Source organism: Pristiophorus japonicus, chromosome 16 (genome assembly GCF_044704955.1).
Source record: "Pristiophorus japonicus isolate sPriJap1 chromosome 16, sPriJap1.hap1, whole genome shotgun sequence".
NCBI lineage: Eukaryota > Metazoa > Chordata > Chondrichthyes > Pristiophoridae > Pristiophorus > Pristiophorus japonicus.
In genome coordinates this window covers 1,668,116-1,675,912 of record NC_091992.1, presented here as the reverse complement: position 1 = coordinate 1,675,912, position 7,797 = coordinate 1,668,116, and positions in this window count along the sequence as shown.

Genomic DNA, 7,797 nt, shown 5'->3' with positions numbered 1-7,797 from the left:
GTCTGCAAGAAGCCCCCTTGACCACCTTGCTGCAGCATCTGGTGTGATGTGATTGGCCAAGGTTGCTCCCAGTTCCTGGTTCTGTCTGGTTATGAACTGAACGGTCTAGGTATCCATGTCTGGAAATTTTTGAAATATAAACCAAATGATGAGTATGTTTCAAGAAATAAAAGTCAATTTTCCCGCTTATTGACGTGTCTTACAATGTGTCGTGGAAACTCCTCATCAGGCTGAAGATTCAGCAAAAAGCTGAGGAACCCAGTCATGTTTCTATTTATCCGATGTGAAATGCTCAGTCCGATTTGTAAAAAAACCCCAGATTATCTGGTCATTATCGAATTGCTGTTTGTGGGATTTGCTGTGTGAAAATTGGCCGTTGAGTTTCCTACCTTACAAGCGTGACTACACTCCAAAAGCACAGTGTAGAGGGAGCTTTACTCTGTATCTAACCCCCTGTACCTGCCCTGGGAGTGTTTGATGGGACAGTGTAGAGGGAGCTTTACTCTGTATCTAACCCCCTGTACCTGCCCTGGGAGTGTTTGATGGGACTGTGTAGAGGGAGCTTTACTCTGTATCTAACCCCTGCTTTACCTGTCCTGGGAGTGTTTGATGGGACAGTATAGAGGGAGCTTTACTCTGTATCTAACCCCGTGCTGTACCTGCCCTGGGAGTGTTTGATGGGACAGTGTTGAGGGAGCTTTACTCTGTATCTAAACCATGTTGTACCTGCCCTGGGAGTGTTTGATGGGACAGTGTAGAGGGAGCTTTACTCTGTATCTAACCCCCTGTACCTGCCCTGGGAGTGTTTGATGGAACAGTGTAGAGGGAGCTTTACTCTGTATCTAACCCCCTGTACCTGCCCTGGGAGTGTTTGATGGGACAGTGTAGAGGGAGCTTTACTCTGTATCTAACCCGCTGTACCTGCCCTGGGAGTGTTTGATGGGACAGTGTAGAGGGAGCTTTACTCTGTATCTAACCCCTGCTTTACCTGTCCTGGGAGTGTTTGATGGGACAGTATAGAGAGAGCTTTACTCTGTATCTAACCCCGTGTACCTGCCCTGAGAGTGTTTGATGGGACAGTGTTGAGGGAGCTTTACTCTGTATCTAAACCCCTGTACGTGCCCTGGGAGTGTTTGATGGGACAGTGGAGAGGGAGCTTTACTCTGTATCTAACCCCCTGTACCTGCCCTGGGAGTGTTTGATGGAACAGTGTAGAGGGAGCTTTACTCTGTATCTAACCCCCTGTACCTGCCCTGGGAGTGTTTGATGGGACAGTGTAGAGGGAGCTTTACTCTGTATCTAACCCCCTGTACGTGCCCTGGGAGTGTTTGATGGGACAGTGGAGAGGGAGCTTTACTCTGTATCTAACCCCCTGTACCTGCCCTGGGAGTGTTTGATGGGACAGTGTAGAGAGAGCTTTACTCTGTATCTAACCCCGTGTACCTGCCCTGAGAGTGTTTGATGGGACAGTGTTGAGGGAGCTTTACTCTGTATCTAACCCCCTGTACCTGCCCTGGGAGTGTTTGATGGGACAGTGTAGAGGGAGCTTTACTCTGTATCTAACCCCCTGTACCTGCCCTGGGAATGTTTGATGGGACAGTGTTGAGGGAGCTTTACTCTGTATCTAACCCCCTGTACGTGCCCTGGGAGTGTTTGATGGGACAGTGTTGAGGGAGCTTTACTCTGTATCGAACTCTGTGATCTGCACAGAGAGGTTTTAAACAGTGGAGTTAAACAGAGTGGTTTATTCGGGAATTTGGAAAGAGTGCGAATTCGGAGAAGAGGGGAGGATTAATTTAAAAGTTAAAAATAGGTAAGTGATATTTTCCAGAGGTAGCGGATCTGCACGGGAGCAGCAGCGGGAGCTGAGGTGGAGGCTCAACAGGCAACATTCGAGAGGGACATCGGAGTTTAAAAGTGATGTTGGCACAAGGGAAGTAGCTGATTGGCGAGTGTTTTTTTCTCTGTTAAGTTAAGACAGCGGCGGTGGCTGGATACTCCAGGGATCAGTGAGAGCAGGTCGGTGACTGCGACAAGGTGGAACTGGGCTACTACGTTAGACGTCACAGGAAATCAGGGAAGTGATTGGTTGGTGAGTTCGCTCTCCTGTTTTGCTTTTCTTACTTAATTATTTAATCAACTGTTTTCTAAATAGCAGTAGTGTGTGTTTTACTAAGGGTTAGAATTCTGTGGCATTGGTGGGACTAAAAAAAACGTAATTGATTAAATACATTAAGATGGCAGGACGGGTGGTGTGTCAGTGCTGCAACATGTGGGAGCTGGTGGACATCATTGAGGTCCACAGTGGCCACGTCTGCAGCAAGTGTCTGCAGCTCGAGGAACTTGGGCTCCGTGTTGATGAGCTGGAGTCCGAGCTGCAGACACTGCGACACATCAGGGAGGGGGAGAGTTACCTGGACACCAGGGGGTAGTCACACTCCTTAGGTTCGCTAACTCAGATTTGGCTAGCGGTCAAGGACAGGAGAGTGTGACTACGAGTGGGGGAGGTATGGGGACTCGGGAGGTAGTGATGGAGGAGCCTCGGCCCATGCTCTTGTCCAACAGGTTCGAGGCTCTTGCTCCCCGTGTGGACGAGTGCAGGGAGGATGAGCAAACTGACCACAGCACCGTGGTACAGGGGGCCATTCAAGTGGGGGGGGGGGGGAGTAAAAAGAAATGTTGTAGTGGTAGAGGACAGTGTCATTAGGGGGATAGATACCGTTCTCTGCAGCCGAGAGCGTGAGCCCCAAAGGCTGTGCTGCCTGCCCGGTGCCAGGGTTAAGGACATCTCCTCTGGGCTGGAGAGGAACTTGGAGTGGGAGGGGGAAGATCCAGTTGTCGTGGTCCACGTGGGTACCAACGACATAAATAGGACAAACAAAGAGGTTCTGCTGAGAGAGTATGAGCAGCTAGGGGCTAATTTAAAAAGCAGAACCACAAAAGGTAATAATCTCTGGATTACTACCCGAGGTTAAATAAGATCAGAGAGTTAAACTCGTGGCTCAAAGACTGGTGTGGGAGAAATGGGTTTCAGTTCGTGGGACACTGGCACCAGTACTGGGGTAAGAGGGAGCTGTTCCGTTGGGATGGGCTCCACTTAGACCGTGCTGGGACTAAGGTCCTGGTGAATCGAATAACTCGGGCTGTAGAGAGAGCTTGAAACTAATTAGTGGGGGGGAGCGTTCAGGTGAGCAGAAACCTACAAGCTCAAAGAACAAGGTGAAGGCAATAGAGCCGGGTAGCATTGGGGGAAAGGAAAACCCGAGCGTGCCAGGAAGGGACAGGATCTATAAACAAAAGAGTGCATCAGAAACTGGGGCCAGAGCAGGAGAAAATGGTAAGAAAGTACGTTTAAAAGCTCTTTATCTGAATGCACGCAGCATTCGTAACAAATTCGATGAGTTGACGGCACAAAGAGATGCAAATGGGTATGATCTGATAGCCATAACAGAGACTTGGTTGTAAGGTGACCAAGACTGGGAACTAAACATTCGGGGGTTTTTGACAATTCGGAAGGAAAGACAGAAAGGAAAAGGAGGTGGGGTAGCTCTGTTGATAAAGGATGGAATCACTGCAACGATGAGAAACGATATTGGCTCAAATGATCAGGATGTTGAAACAGTTTGGGTGGAGATAAGGAACAATAAGGGAAAAGTCACTGGTGGGCGTAGTATATAGGTCCCCAAACAGTAGCAACTCTGTCGGTCGGAGCATAAACCAGGAAATAGTGGGGGCTTGTAAAAAGGGAACAGCAATAATCATGGGTGATTTTAACCTCCACATTGATTGGACAAATTAAGTTGATCTGGGTAGCCTAGAAGAAGAGTTCAGTGTGCGTAAGGGCCGGGTTCCTTGAGCTATATGTAACGGAACCAACCAATGGCAGGCTATCTTGGATCTGGTCCTGTGAGACAGGATTAATAAACAATCTCCTAGTAAAGGATCCCCTTGGAATGAGTGATCAAAGCATGAATGGTGAGAAAGTTGGATCTCAAACCAGTGTACTAAGCTTAAATAAAGGAGACTACAAAGTTATGAGGGCAGAGTTGGCTAAAGTGGACTGGGAAAATAAATTAAAGTGTAGGACGGTTGATGAATAGTGGCGTACATTTAAGGAGATATTTCACAACTCTCAAGAAAAATATTTGCAGTGAGGAAGAAAGGGTGCAAGAGAAAAGATAGCCATCCGTGGCTAACTAAAGAAATAAAGGACGGTATCCAATTAAAAACAAGGGCATACAAAGTGGCCAAAACTAGTGGGAGGACTGAAGATTGGGAAGCTTTTAAAAGCCAGCAAAGAATGTCTAAAAAAAATGATTACAAAAGGGAAGATAGACTATGAAAGTAAACTAGCACGAAATATAAAAACAGATAGCAAGAGTTTCTATAGGTATATAAAAAGGAAAAGAGTGGCTAAAGTAAATGTTGGTTCTTTAGAGGACGAGACCGGGGAATTAATAATGGGGAACATGGAGATGGCAGAAACTCTGTACAAATATTCTGTATCTTTACGGTAGATGACACTAAAAATGAATAGTCAAGGGGCTCGAAGGGGGGAGGAACTTAACACAATCACAATCACTAAGGAGGTGTACTCAGTAAAATAATGGGACTAAAGGCAGATAAATCCCCTGGACCTGATGGCTTGCATCCTAGGGTCTTAAGAGAAGTAGCAGCAGGGATTGTGGATGCATTGGTTGTAATTTACCAAAATTCCCTGGATTCTGGGGAGGTCCCAGCAGATCGGAAAACTGCAAATGTAACGCCCCTATTCAAAAAAGGAGGCAGACAAAAAGCAGGAAACTATAGGCCAGTTAGCCTAACATCTGTGGTTGGGAAAATGTTGGAGTCCATTATTAAGAAGCAGTAGCAGGACATTTGGAAAAGCAAAATTTGGTCAGGCAGAGTCAGCATGGATTTATGAAGGGGAAGTCATGTTTGGCAAATTTGCTGGAATTCTTTGAGGATGTAACAAACTGGGTGGATAAAGGGGAACCAGTGGATGTGGTGTATTTGGACTTCCAGAAGGCACATAAAAGGTTACTGCACAAGATAAAAGTTCACGGGGTTGGGGGTAATATATTAGCATGGATAGAGGATTGGCTAACTAACAGAAAACAGAGAGTCGGGATAAATGGTTCATTCTCGGGTTGGTAATCAATAACTAGTGGGGTGCCGCAGGGATCAGTGCTGGGACCCCAACTATTTACAATCTATATTAACGACTTGGAAGAAGGGACTGAGTGTAACGTAGCCAAGTTTGCTGACAATACAAAGATGGGAGGAAAAGCAATGTGTGAGAAGGACATAAAAAACCTGCAAAAGAACATAGACAGGCTGAGTGAGTGGGCAAAAATTTGGCAGATAGAGTATAATGTTGGAAAGTGTGAGGTCATGCACTTTGGCAGAAAAAATCGAAGAGCAAGTTATTATTTAAATGGAGAAAGATTGCAAAGTGCCGCAGTACAGCGGGACCTGGGGGTCCTAGTGATTGAAACATTAAGGATAGTATGCAAGTACAGCAAGTGATCAGGAAGGCCAATGGAATCTTCGCCTTTATTGCAAAGGGGATGGAATATAAAAGCAGGTTTATACAGTTATACAGGGTATTGGTGAGGCCACATCTGGAATACTGCGTAGTTTTGGTTTCCATATTTACGAAAGGATATACTTGCTTTGGAGGCAGTTCAGAGAAGGTTCACTCGGTTGATTCCGGGGATGAGGGGGTTGACTTATGAGGAAGAGTTAAGTAGGTTGAGCCTCTACTCATTGGAATTCAGAAGAATGAGAGGTGATCTTATCGAAACGTATAAGATTACGAGGGGGCTTGATAAGGTGGATGTAGAGAGGATGTTTCCCCTGATGGGGGAGACTAGAACTAGAGGGCATGATCTTAGAATAAGGGGCCACCCATTTAAAACAGATGAGGAGAAATTTCTTCTCTCGAAAGAGGGTTGTAAAGAGATGTGGAGGCTAAGTCATTGAATAAATTTAAGACAAAGATAGACAATTTTCTTAAATGATAAGGGGTTATGGGGAGCGGGTGTGGAAGTGGACCTGAGTCCATGATTGGATCAGCCATGATCGTACTAAATGGCGGAGCAGGCTCGAGGGCCGTATGGCCTACTCCTGCTCCTATTTCTTATGTATGTTGTGCCCCCAATGGTGCTGGGGCTGGTGCTGAGAATGAAGACTAGCAAGGTCCATGTTGTGTGCAGACGTTGGTGCTACAGTTGACTTTGGTGCTGCCGTTTGTACCGAGTGGGGTCCTCGGGGGGGGGGGGGGGGGGGGGGGGGGGCTCTGCTCACACTCATTGTACTGTTAATGGGGACGGGCTTGTTCTGGTTCCAGTCACATCGTCTCCAGAACTCAGTCAGTGGACACCTTGAGAATGGCCATTGTGGCGAGGTGAGGGATTCTGTGGGTGCCCTGAACTCTCTAACCCCTGAGCCCTAACCCTTGAACCTTGAGCCCTAACCCTTGAACGCTAGCCCTGAGCCCTGAACCCTAACAGAAATTAGAAGACAACTGGATTCCATGTACAGGTTGAACCTCCCTTATCCAGGACCCTCCCCGGGATACAACCCCCTCCCCCCCCTCTGGATACAATCGCACCCCCCCTCCCCACGATACAATTCCCCTCCCAGCTGGTGAATGAGAGACTCTGGCAGTGTGTGTGACTGAGAGGGAGTGCCAGCGAGAGAGAGAGATGACGATGTGAGGGATATTGTGCCAGGGAATGTGCCGGTCAGGTTCAGTGCCCTTCATTCTGCAGCATCTTTCACTCTGGATCCATCCCAACAGAGAAATAAACCCCCAAGAGCCAATAAGATGCTGCAGGGGGAGGCCATTGTGCCTGTGCTGGCTGTGTGACAGAGCAATCCAATCAGTCCCACTCCCCACGGCCCGGCAAAATTTCCCCTTTAAGTATTTATCCAATTCCCGGTTTGAAAGTTACTATTGAATCTGCTCCCACCGCCCTTTCAGGCAGCGCGTTCCCGATCACAACAACTCGCTGCGTAAACACATTCTCATCTCCCCTCTGGTATTTTGCCAATTATCGTTAATCTGGGTCCCCTGGTTACTGACCCTCCTGCCAGTGGGAACACTTTCTCCCTAGCTTATTCTGTCAAAACCCTTCATAATTTTGAACACTTGCATTAAATCCCTGAACCTTCTCTGCTCCAAGGAGAACAACCCCAGCTTCTCCAGATAACTGACGTCCCTCATCCCTGGTCCCACTCTGCTCAATCCCCTCCGCACCCTCTCCAGGACCTTCACATCCTTCCTACAGTGCGATGCCCAGAATTGGACCCAATCCTCCAGCTGGGGCCGAACTGGTGCTTTATAAATATTCTGCACAACATCCTTCCTTCCGAGTGCCTTTTAATTTAACAAATTCCACCTTAATTGCCGTTTTGCACTACACGGTGTGTGATGTGTGCAGGGTTGGACGTAGAGGCAATTCGGAGCTTGAAGTAGTCACATCTCATCCTCAAAGTGCCTGTGGTACAGGCTGCAGGCTGGGAGATATTAAAGCACAGCCCCGATCCACCAGACAGCTGCCTTCGGGGCTGCTGATTAATGTTATGATGTCTGTTAAACCATCTAAACTCCCTTGTTTATGCTAAAAGAATAATAATTTTTAAAAATGAAGACAGGGTTTTCTAAGTGACCCAAGTGTGGGATTCAGTGTAGACACTGTTTACCTTTTGCACTCAATTTGATTGTGAGCGCAGGATTAAGGGATTTCTGAAGATTATTCCCATTGCGAGGGGTCCAACAATACTGTCAGT